Source organism: Thunnus albacares, chromosome 2 (assembly GCF_914725855.1).
Source record: "Thunnus albacares chromosome 2, fThuAlb1.1, whole genome shotgun sequence".
Taxonomy (NCBI): Eukaryota; Metazoa; Chordata; class Actinopteri; order Scombriformes; family Scombridae; genus Thunnus; species Thunnus albacares.
The window spans coordinates 39,146,109-39,159,112 of NC_058107.1; the positions used below are offsets into that span (position 1 = coordinate 39,146,109).

At 40.6% G+C, this 13,004-nt stretch overlaps 1 pseudogene; it reads right to left on the minus strand.

Annotated features, from left to right (window-relative positions):
• Positions 1-162: 162 nt before the first annotated feature.
• Positions 163-8,392, minus strand: LOC122970115 (annotated as a pseudogene).
• Positions 8,393-13,004: the final 4,612 nt, after the last annotated feature.

The window sequence follows — 13,004 nt, forward strand, 5'->3', positions numbered from 1 at the left end:
TCATAGACTTATTTACACTAGTCTGGAGATTTAAGTGCTCCATCGTTATTGTAATTCATGTTTATATATAATTGGTACAAAAAAAATAATTTAGGTAAAAAGATGAGCACATAATAGCTTGTTGTCGAATGCGATGCAGTTTAAGTAATCACACCTTCTGTATCTGATCTCAGTTTGACCTTTACTTAGCCAATAAACCTGTGGGAAAAATACAATCATGTCTATGGAGTCTTGGTGAAAGTTTATCTGGCTGTCAAAATACCTCACTCAGGTATGATTACAGCACAAGGCTAATGCTGCCAATCATGACCACGAAGCCACACAGCAGGAAGGCGGTAGCCTGGAGAGGGAAACAATTTCACATTTAGCTAACGTGTTCACCCAGAGTGACTTGAGGGAAAGTTTGACATTTTGGGATATTCACTTTTTTGTTGAGAGTTAGAAGAGAAAATCGATGCCAACGTAGAGCTGGAGCCAGCGGCTGTTTAGCATAGCTTAGCAGCTGTAAAACCACAAACTGTTGTTTTCAAAGCTTGGTTTTTGCATAGATTAAACAATCAGTGAACCTTACAGGAGCTGCTGGGTGGATTTTGTTACCTTTGGACAGAACCTGCCGTTTCCAGTCTTTATGCTAAGCTAAGCTAACCGTCTCCTCGCTCATCTTTAACAGACAGACATGAGTATCAATCTTTTCACCAACTTCTGAGCAAGAAAGCAAAAAAACTGTATATCGCCAAAACCAAATGTCAAAGTGTTGCTTTAAACTGACTTAAAAACAGTCTAAAAAGCTTCTACAGATGACTTTCTGGTGATTTTAAAGCAGGTAAATTTGCTGATTCTCTACAGTTTGGTTGTAGGTATGAGAACAAAACCCTTACCATAATGTTTTGCACAGACTTCATGGACTCCTTCTTGACCAGTTTGATGTAGAAACTGGAGGGCAGGATGAAGATGAGCATGGCAGCAGCAGCTGTACCTGGGGAGGGAAAAATAGCCATATTAGTCACAGGAATTTCTATGTGGGATGTTTTTTTATGACATTATCACACACATGAAACACAGACACTCACCAAGGAAGCCAAAGATGTCCCTGATGGCTGGGACAAAGATGACCAGCTTGTTGATGCCGGCCAGCAGGATCACTGTGATGATGGTGTGGCGGATCCAGCTGAAGTCCTTAGAGGCGTACAGGAGCTGGTTGACGGAGGTACGAACCTGCACAGACAGACAGAGAGACAGGTTATCCTTCACGACTCACTAATTTCTACTGACAAAAACTAAAGAGATGGATCTGAGCTCAACGTCTTTGACACTTACAGGGAAGAGCACCACGGGGACGGCGAGGGTGACGGCGGTCAGCACGGCCAGACGGACGATCAGCAGGAGAACGTTAGACCCGTAGACCCGGGAGTAGGTGTGCAGCAAATCAGTCTCCACGGAAACTGTGTGGAAAGACAGAAGAAGACATATGGTTTGATTCACGAACACAACAGGCGATACGTAAAAACAGTAGACGGGTAGAAGGCTTCTCATCCAGCTGATGGAAAAGTGATCAACAGCACTTCAAACAGTTTATCGTGCGATATGATGATATATATCGTCTGACGATAGAAAAACGTATATTGTTTCATTTTATGTTATATCGTTTATATCGTGGTGTCGCAAATCACACTCTTTACGGCGATATCTTTCATCATTTGGCGACGCTTTGTGTTCTTCTGCACAGTCGGATGTGAGTCAAAGGACGAAGGCAAGACGACATAAACACACATGGAGGAGTCCGACGAGGAGCTCGTACCTAAGAGAGGGGCTACTTCTGTTGTATGGACGTGGTTTGGGTATGAAAAGTCTGACACGGACCAGAAAACTGTATTTTGCAAATTATGCTGCAGACCGGTCCCTCGTCAAACTCCAGCACAACCAACCACTTTTAAGTCATGTCAGAGAGTACGGGGAGAGTCTACAGATGAAAGTACAGCAGAGCGCTGAAAAGAAACTCCAGACTGAGACATTACAAGAAGTCAGCAGGAGGATTGATGTAAAATGTAATGAGAAACAGGCCTTTCCATGTGCTCATTTTATATAAAATATTTATTCATTGAATTTACAGAAAATTTGCTGTATCGTGATATGTATCGTTATCATGATATGAGATTTTGGTCATATCGCCCAGCCCTAACGTCTATTATGAAAACAAATGGCCATTATCAGAGAGAACACACGGCCATCATCGTTTTATTGTTACATACATTTAAAAAGTACAGTTGTACATTCATGTGCAATTGCCCTGACTCTAACTATGCACCAGGTTCGGCCCCGTCGTAATGGTTGAGGAAGTCTTTGCTCTCTATCAAACTCTTGTATAACTGGTTTGATGTTTCTGTACATTCGCTCTGATGTCCCTGCCATGACAAACAGGAACAGGAACATGCTGGCACGCTGGTCGGCTGCATCAGGTGGGTTTTTTTCACCGTCTTGCATATCAGTGACCTTGCGAGGCAGCTGGATTTGTGAGATCACGCAAGGATCCATCTCGTCAGGCTTCAAGTTATGCGCTTGTGGCCGAACCACCGGTGGTTTGCTATGAGTGACGACAGCGAGAATAGACGGTGATAAACAGATGGACCATCCAATCACCTGCCAAATATTTGTTGAAAGTGCCTGCCCGCTTCCAAACAGTTTCCAAGGACGACTTCGCAGTTGGCTGATGTGTAACAAACCATCTGGTGCGTCAGGTCAATTTAACAGGCCTGTAGTATTCACTCTTAGGTATCTGTCTTGGAGCTTTATATGGCATCAAAAATGTGTCAAAACTCTCTGGTTCTCCAGAAAGCTACTTTGTAAAAAATCATTCTAAGGAAATAAGATAAAATTCTGTCATTCAAAGTGAATCCCAGGTGGATTTGGGCATCAGGGCAACCCTGTTAAAGAGACTCACCGTTGAAAGTCAGATATCCGAAGAGGGCAGCCAGCAGATACATGATGAACACGGCCAGGAAAGACACGTTGGCAACACCTTGCATCTTTCTGCGGGAACGGCTGATTGGACGGGAAGGGGATGTTTCATTTAGACACCAGGACGCAGAAATCTTTGTTTTTTGTAACTGTGAGAAAAACTCTTGAGTTTATTAAAAATGTGAAAGAGCTGATAAGAAAGCAGCTGCAGTTTGTAGTTTTGGGTGATGAAATGAAAGCACTCAGTCTTTGAGCTCCTTGTACATGGGCAGGACGGTCGGGTGGCACATGAAGGAGAAAATCAGGGGGACGACAGCATAGACAGTCTGGGAGAGAAAAAAAAAACAGATCAAACTATAAGTTTTACACCCAAACATCACAGAAGAGTCACTAGTTTTACTGCAAAATTGAAATTTGCATCTGGATGAGGGTTACCTGAGAGTTGAAGACAAAGTATTCGGGCGTGCAGGCGTTCTCGCGGTGGTCTACGGCAGTGGTGTTGAGGTGGGTCAAGGTGGTGTACAAAGAGTTCAGAGCACTGCACGGGATCTGGAATGACTTGATGATCACCTGGTGGACCAGAGGACATTTTAAAGATTTTTTTGGATTACGATATGATTTTGTGACGTCACATTAAAAACTGGATGGACTGAGGGGTTTTTAAGGGTCTAAACTGACATTTTAAGGTATTTTAAAGCTGACATCCAGTAGATCTTTAAACTTGTTCTTGGTGGAAAAGACTTTTTCACCATTTAGATCGTCATTGGAAACAAAAACCCCATTGAAGTCAGGCTACTGTGAGAAAAAACACTTTCCCAGTGATAAAAGACACCACTATGGCACTAGCTTATTGTATTTCCCAGTAAATTACTCCTGCTCCTCTGTGGGAAGCCACAGATTTCATGGAAACACTTAAATGTGTTCTTGGATTAAGACAGGAAATGAGGTGGGTTTTACTCGCCACAGTCCATGCAGAGCAGCGACAGACCACTGGTGTAACCGAGGTCACCTGACGGGAGGGAAGCAAAACACAAACATGAGCTTGTGTTTTTATCACCAAGCTGTGAACATTTAAAGACTCAACGTTTGAAGTCTGAACACATGCGAGTGCTGACTTTAAACCACACACTGATTACCCAAGTTCCTGAGAAGTGAGAGGGGCAGGATGATGGTAAACGTCACCAGCAGCACCAGTAAGTCTCCATTAAGGTACCATTCTCTGAAACACAGGAGGACCGGACGGAACCTCAGTGAAACCAAGTCATCAGTTCATTATTGAGCAGCGGTCTCCGTGTCATCTCAAGGTATCCGAATCTTTCATTTAATTTAACTTGGTGTTAAAGAGGCGCTCCAACAATTTTACACATCAAGTTCAGTTTACTTGTCAGCTCAATCGAAACTCTGCAGCTCAGCTGTTAACCAGAACCAAGAGGAGAGAACACGTTGGTCCAGCTTTAGCTGCTCTGCACCAACTTCCTGTAACATTTAGAACTGACTTTAACGTCCTCCTTGCATACAAAGCCCCTAATGGACTATCAAGCTACATCGCTAACTGCCTTCAAGAACACTGCGATCATCTGCTGCTGGTTTATTGGAGATTCCAACAACAGCTGAAAGAAAATCGGAGATGTAACACAACCGATAGATATCAGGGAAGCAGCTCGCTGGATGTTTTTAAAAGAAAACTAAAAACTTATTTCTTCACTTTAGCCTTTTGTCTCAGTCTGCTTCACACTTAAACACTACTGCACTTCTTTAAAATGTTGTATTTTACTTTATTTTATACCCTCTATGTTTTAACTTTGTTTTTATTTTATTATTATTGTTATTATTATTCAGTATGTATTCTATTTTATGCGTCAGCAGGTTTTATCTTCCATTTTATATTATGAATTCTATGTATTTTAGTTTCACTTTATTTTATTTTATCTTATTATTTTATTATCAAGTGGGTTTTATTTTCCATCTTGTGTTACATGGGTGCAGAGGTCAGTGGTTGGTTTGGTGTGTTTTTAACCAGCTTCAGGTCGCTCCTGACGCAGATCAGACCCACAGTGAGGTTAAACCAGTGGGAAGACTGGTTAAACTGGTGGTGAGTCTGTGTCCACTGGGAAAGGGAGGTCCTGTTATGCTTATGGCTTTGGCGCTTGTTTATAGATGGTGAGTTTTCACTTATTAAATCTCAAATTACCACCACTGACGTACATTCTATGTATTCTACTTTCACTTTATTTTCTCTTATATTTATTAACATTATCAAAAGGCTTTTATTTTCCATCTTATGAACATTTACATGTTTTTATGTTCATTTTATGTCTTTTGTGTCTTCTTTGATGTAAGCTGCATTTTTATGTATGAAAGGTGCAATACAAATCAAGTTATTATGATTATGGTTATTATTATGATGATTATTATTATTGTCATAGACAGTATTATTCAGCCCATAAAAACAGTTATTCTGTGGCTCTGGAGAGGGTTTTCTGAAGTCTGAAAAAACTAACTAGTTCAGATCCTGGAGGCTATTTTGGTTATTTTTCTATGCATCCTCATCTAATTTTATTAATTATTATTTTAATTTTTTTAAACCTTGCATAGAAACAAAGAGGTAGAAAGATTTTATTTCACACATTTTATTTATTGTTAGCAGTTTAAAGCAGTGATCTTTCTCCGAGCCAAAGACAAAGCTTGAGTAAGCAGCATCCACAGTGAACTAACTGGCTCTAAAACAGACAATTCTGTGCAGTAAACATCACATTAAATCCACTTTTCTGTCTCTTCTACATCCTATGATCAGCTGCAGCAGCGCTGAGAGGAGCCCAACCAGTGAGCTCGCCATCAGCTGCCGTCCTGTGAAAGGGTTCCCTGAAGAGCCGCTCCCCCTCCATCCCTGCTCTCCTCCAACACGACGAAGACGCTGCTTCACCTTCTCAGACACTTGAAAAACAACCAGCTCTCTCTTACCGCTCTCCTCGGCTCTCCGACACACCAGTCCTTTCACCAAAACCTGGACTGTAAACCCGTCTGTACTGACATTTGGTTGATAGTGATGACTTTAAAACTATATTACAGATGGTCTACAGGAAGATCTGAATCACTAACAAAATCTAATCCGTTGTTCTTTGGTTGGAGGTCAGTTCTGCTGATCTTCCCACCTGAAGTTTGATCAGTGTCGGAAGAGTTCAGCAGAACTTCCAGCGCAATGTCATAATCCTTTTTACTTTTATCATAATATATATTAGTCTTGATTAGTTTTAGCAAACCAAAGAAACACCTTGTATTGATCACCATGAAGCTCTGAATGACATCTTTTAGTGCTACAGAGCGATGTTTTTGAGTGCGTCTGTGGTGTATTTTCATGGAGAATCATGGTGTGCTAACAGACAATATTAAGTTATGCAGGGTGATTCATAAAAACATTAAAAGAAATAAGTGATAGTGTGTTAAATTCTTATTGATGATGTATCTGTAATCTCACAAATCACATTTAATCATGATATGGGTACAGAAGTGCAGTAAAAGAATCATAAGTCAGACACTGGATAACTTTGAGTATGTTTCTTTGCTTGGGTCTGCATTAAAGTCTTCACCTTTTTTAAAAATACACTCTGGAGGAGATCAAGAAATAAGGGTGTAAAATGGCTTATAAAAAATAAGGCCAGGGGATAACTTGGCAATAATGGTGTAAAATGATCCCCAACAGTTATATATATGTATAAAAAGGGACATAACTAGATAAAACTGAATATGCTAATGAATATCCAGTTCTTGAAGAGTTTGACCAACAACGAGTGACGAAGATAAATTATAATGGTGTAATTGGCTAAAGATGAAGAGGATGGACAACAGGTGTGACCTATGCAGACCCAAGGGTATAAAAACCTACACCTCGAGACCAGAACCCTCAGAGCGTCCTGGTACATCATGTATTTACTGTTTGCTCTCCTTTTTTGCCGGCATTAAAGAACTCTGTGCTGCTCGGACCTCTGACTTCTGATTTTTTATCATCTAAGAGTAGTTTTTTGACCAAGTGTTTCTCCAACTGCAATCCATCAATTAGACACGACAGGTCCACGTTTTGTTGGTATTGTCCGAGAGAACGAGGAGGCATTTATTAAAACCCACAATGCCTTTTGTTCCTTAACACTGAATGCAAACATAACTGTGTTTGTTTGCAAGAAAAACAGGTTACCTTTAAAAACAGTCAAATCAATCAGCCATATCATATATAGGGTCAGAAGCTAAAACATGTCTCATTGCTGGCTCCCATGAAGGCTTGAATGACGACGGGCAGCTCGTACTTGACCATGTACAGGTAGCTTGAGATGGCTGAAAAGACAAAAACAATTGCAGTTAGTTTAATTTAACCTTTTAAAAAAGCCACAAAAACAGTGATGTGTGATATCTGGTGACGGGCTGAGTTGTAGATGCAGAGTGAGGGTCTCTGGCACAACTTGCCCGGAGAAGGGAAAGAAGTCTCGAGAGACGAGAACTCCAGCAACAGTTGTATGAAGAACAACTTTATTAGTTGACCGATGCGTTTCGGCTTGTGGCCTTCATCAGGGTCATCATAAAACACATTACAAACACCATTTAAATAAAGTAAGTTGGGTATGAAAAAAGGTTAAAAAAAAAGTTTAAAAAGTCATAAAAGACAACCAATCATATACATCCAGACACATATCAGCCAATGGGGTGTCTACATAGATGGACTGGATATATGGTCATGTGACTTCAGGCCAATCGTTGTCCAAGAAGGGACATGGGTGACGCCATATTTGGTCTAGACTAGAAAGGTGCAACTAGGGAGTGGTACTTAGGTTTTTTGTTGGGAAAATAACCCAATCAATACATTATGTAGGCCAGAGTAGATAAATACTTACACAAATAGGGCGATGCCAGTGTTTGCCATGACGTAGGACAGACCCAGGATTCCACTGCCCATGATGGCGTTGCCCAAGTTGAAGACAGACATGCCAAAGGAAGCACTGCCCTGGTGCTGAGGCAAAGATATTCACAGTTAGGGAATTAGAAAAACTGGTACAACTGTTAATATAAATGTGTTGGAGGACAAGACAAGCTCTTACATATTCAGTCTCACACTTCTTCTTGCCCAGGTTGTGTTCAGAGAGGAAGTGTTGACGCTTGGCATCTATATCAGAGTATTAGCTTTAAAAGAAAATAAAAGATTGAGAGAAATTTATTTGAGTTTGTAGGATGTGAAATTTTTCCTTCAGAAAATGGTTGATTTTTAAAATATTTTTGTGTGTTCAGTCATATTTTGAAGCCAGCCTCACCCGTTCAGTGGAACCTGCTTGGGGTTAGGGTCGGGGTATTCATTGCTGTTGGTGCTGCTGTCGTCCTTATGAGAGATGTTCAAACGTTTCATCTCGGTTTCGGCAGTAGCCTGTTTCATGCTGTACATTTCAGAGCAGATGTAATTTTCTGCAGTATGATTTATTTATTTTGTTGTATTTCTGCTTCCTGTGTCATGTCCATCCCGCCTCAGTCTTTTTTTAATTTCACACCCTTTAGATTAATGAATGTTACAGTGAGTGGTGAGTGCCACAGCCCTTCTCAGGTCATGTGACATTTCAGTGGAGGGGGGTGGGGGACCAGACCAGGCGGGTAGTTCCGGGTCTGAAAAGTGAAGCCAATGTGGAAGCGCCTCAAAGCTGCATTCTATCTAACGGCCAGCGGGGGGCGACTCCACTGGCTGCAAAATGAAGTCTGATTGTATGGAAGTCTATGAGAAAATGACTCTACTTTTCTCTTGATTTATTACCTCAGTAAACACTTTCCTAATGAGTTTATGGTCTCAATCGCTTGTTATCAATCATCAATCAATCAATCAATCAATCAATCAACTAAACATTTAGAATGTGCTCAAATCAGCACGACAGCACACCTAGCCGTGCTCAAATGAAAAAAGCCTCATCGCTAAAAACATTACTCTGCTATTTCCATGGCAACATTGTAACTGCCAGAACTGGAGCTAAAACCAGTAGCCTACAATATTGATACAAAATGGATCATTTTGTGGTTAATTTTGATTTATATTTTTTCACATTCATGGACACTCGTCATCAAAAACAGTCAGTCATCATCGTCCTGATCCTGGATCATTTCATCAGGTCAAACCTCTGAGTGTTTAGACCACATGATGACATCACAAGGAGCTGTTTGTACATGATGACATCACAAGGAGCTGTTTGTACATGATGACGTCATCGCTGCTGTTAATAGTGTCTTTATGTTTTCACTCTTCACAGAATGAATCATTTATTCATTAAGCATCAGATAATGATGTAAAAACCTGATGTTTTTATTACAACTGCATCCATGTTACAGTCACACTCGAGTCCCTGCGCTATAAAAAATGATTCATGAGGTCAGTGAGTGAAGTTTAAAATCAAAACCTTTCTCAGTATAAAAAAGGAGGTTGTTACATGAGCAGCTGATAACTTTATTTTAAAAAGTCGGTCAAAATTAAAATAAAGAAAACTGTCTTAACGTAGTGAGACATCGATTTTGAATAATTTTTTTGTCTTGGTTAGTGCAACTTGTGTTTCTAGTGCGCATCTTTTAAAAACAGAGAACAAGACTGAATTGACTTGTTTTGCTGCCACATGAGAAAGGACAGGGAGAAACGGGAGTTTGCATTGAATATCATATGATTGACTATTTTTGCTTTGACAGCGACCACCTGTGCAAGAAATCATTTTTACAAAAACACTAAAACTGAAATTACAGCTTGTCCTACGTTAATTCAGTGATTGTAAAGTTGGTAGACGTTTAGCTAGCTACACTGGCAGCTGAATGAGGTTAATTGGCACTGAGCTTGTGTAGCGTTAGTTGTAACACCGCAAAGATAAAAGAATAAGTGTTTTGCTTCGTCTTAAATTAAAGTTGGCACTGGGCTGATGAAGATTTTGTCAGAAACAGCTGCTGCATAGGTGGGCCATTCATTCATTCATTCATTCATTCATTCATTCATTCATGACTAAATCTGTAACAAGTGCAACCTGCAACAAGTCTCAGTCAAGTAATGAGCCAGTTATTTTAATCACACTAATTAACATTAGCACATAAAAATATACTAATATTCTCATTGTGTTTGCACCATTTTTATCTGCTGACACTTAAAGGTTTTATATGTAGAATTGTGAAGCAATTTACATGTATTAATGTTTTAGGTAGTAATATAACAAACAATGAGACCTTCCTGGACTGTCTCGGTTGTCTGTAGCAGCCTGTGGACTGATTTCTACGTGAAACTCCAACAGAAGTGACGTTCGGAGCGCTCCCCGGGATCCTCGCCTCTCCTCCGCTAACGTCAACAAACAACCAGCACAACGACACAACAACACAACAAAAAACCAGTGCTATCCGACCGAAAGACCCTGCAGATATTAGCTCTGCGGCTAATGAGACAGCTAGCTGCCTCCATCAACCATCAACTACACACTTCACCACAAAACACCCCGCAATGACAAGTCGTCCACTCCCGAACACACACGCAGCTGAAACAACGTTATTTCCTCAACAAAGGAGCAGAAAACAAGCTCCAGAGCGACAGTTTACCCCTTTAGTTTCTCCTGTTGGTGTCTAAAGGTCGTAATAATCACACATTTCACTACAAAACCGCAGCTCACTGAGTGGTTTACAGGTCGGGTGTGGTTCAGGTGGTTGATTAACGCATATTTGTGCGAGTTGGGCGGTGCTGATTGGCTCTCACCGGTCAGTGGAGTCAAAGTGCAGCAGGGTTGGGGGGGGTGGGGGGTGGGGGGGACTGACTGGGAGTGAGAGATGCGTTGCTGAAACACGCTGCAAAACACAACTGTAGAGATGTTTTATGTGATTATGAGAAGTGTAAGTGAGCAGCAGGATGTCGACTGCAGCTCATTTAACGGCCACCAGCGTCACTAACGAGAAGGAATTTCTGATTCTTACATATAGAACCTTTAACGTTTCACTTTGCACAGTTGAAACCATTTTTTCCATCATTTTTATGGCATTACAAGCTTTATGAGAAATGTTTGATAATGTTTGATAGGAAGTCAGAAGCTTCTGGTCAGTAATCAAACAGTACAATCTAAATATAGTTTAAAATGTGATGTAATTATTAAAAACCAATCCTAATGGAGGAGAAGTTAAACGTTTTGTTTTTTCTTATTGAACCATCTGTCGGCCGGCCGTCACGCTGTCATGGGGGGTTGTTGTCTCGTGTGTGTCAGTCATGTTTGTTTACATAAATAAAAATTGATTGATTGATTGATTGAGTCATGTTACCTCAGTAAGCAAGCTTGCTCGCTAGCTAACGAGCTAACGGACAACAGACATGAAGTTTTCCATGAGGAGTCGAGCTGCATGAACAGAGAGTGGAGGAGGAGTGAAAGAGGAGGAAGTGAGGAAAAGTGTGAAGGAGAGCGAAGCTGCCAGCAGCAGATTTAATACAATCAGATGTTCATTTCTTTTTTGTTTTATATTTTCTTCTGGCAGTTGAGAGAGTGAGTTATAATCTGAGTAAATGTTCTTCTGTTGGCCTGATATTCACTTTGCACCGTTGGGGATCCTTGATTTACATTTAGAGCAGTCTAGATTATTATTATGGGATGGATTCATATGTAGCAGATTTGCCAGCTAAACATTCATTCTGTGAACTCCAGCATCGTTTAACAAAAACAGGTTTCAAGACTAGTGATGCTGTTTACATGCTATGTTATGTGACTTCAATAATAAGCAATAGTTGTATCAGACTTTTAGGTATTTTGAAATATAGTACATATAGCTGCTGTAAATGGGAAAGAAAGCCCCCCGAACCCCCCTGTGTGAGTCAGACACTCTGTACTTTGTGTTACTCTGGTTTTTAAATATGATTTAAAACACATTGATTCTGACCTGCTGATGCCAGGACGGTGGGGACATTACCGATGAAGTGATGAAGATAACCAGACGTGCTGTAACATCTGACGCAGCCAGACCGAACAGAAGTCCTGTGTGTTGCTGATGGTCTGAAGGCAAATGTCTCTAAAAAAATAAACAGAGCCGTCCTCAGATTCAACAGGAAATATTACACTGTTATATGTGTGTAAAGTTGTGCAACATACAGCAGCTGCACTGTTGACAGTTGACAGTTTATTAGGTACATTTAGCTGAAACTAATGCAGTTTAACACAACAGCACTGCAGTGAATCCCTCCAGCAGGAACGTTACAATAGCCAGTGTTTTTGAGAGTTTTGCAGAAGTGGCTGCTGGGTGTGATTGAGGTGTTTTCAATATTTAATCCGTCACTGGAATAAATGAGGTGAACTAAACAGAAGTACGTCTGAGAGATTTAACTACTTCTTAATCTGTAATAAAAACAGATTTTATAATCTGATCATGTTTTAAATGTCGTCCGTCCTCGGCTGCTGTGTTCGTTTGGACAGAAAGAGGAAGAGGAGAAGAATTAGAGAAGTCGGAGGAGGAATGACTAAAACAGGAAGTGATGTCAGAGCACAATCACAGATTCCTGGAAATCCCTGTCAGCTGAAGTGAAACCAAACGAACAAAAGAAGAAAGTTGTTGGCAGAAAACGTCCTCACAGACACATGAAACACACACAGCTTCACTTCCTGTAAACTTCATCTTTATTACAAAATAATCTGCTCATAATTACACAACTCTTTCTTTTTTACAGAAGCTGAAACAAGAACTCAAAAACAACGATGAACATAATATAGTGCAAATTCATCTCTTTAAAAAACACGACTCTGAGGCTCCTGAACGCACCACGAGCTCCAACACAAACCCCTACATCAGTTTTTCAGTTTATCAAATCAAATCTCAGCTGAAACTTGCTTCTTAACTTCATTTCTCTGTTTTGGTTTCTAGGTTTTCTCGTCTTTTTTGACTATTTTGAAAACGCTTCCTGTCGATGTGTTCAGGGACACTCAGACGCTCCAGACTCAAATAACAAACCAAGTCCTGAAAGTCCAATCAGTTATCTCTGAGACGAACGAAAGCTGATCAGGCAGCAGAGTTAAAACAGGTCTGTTCTGGTCTGTTCA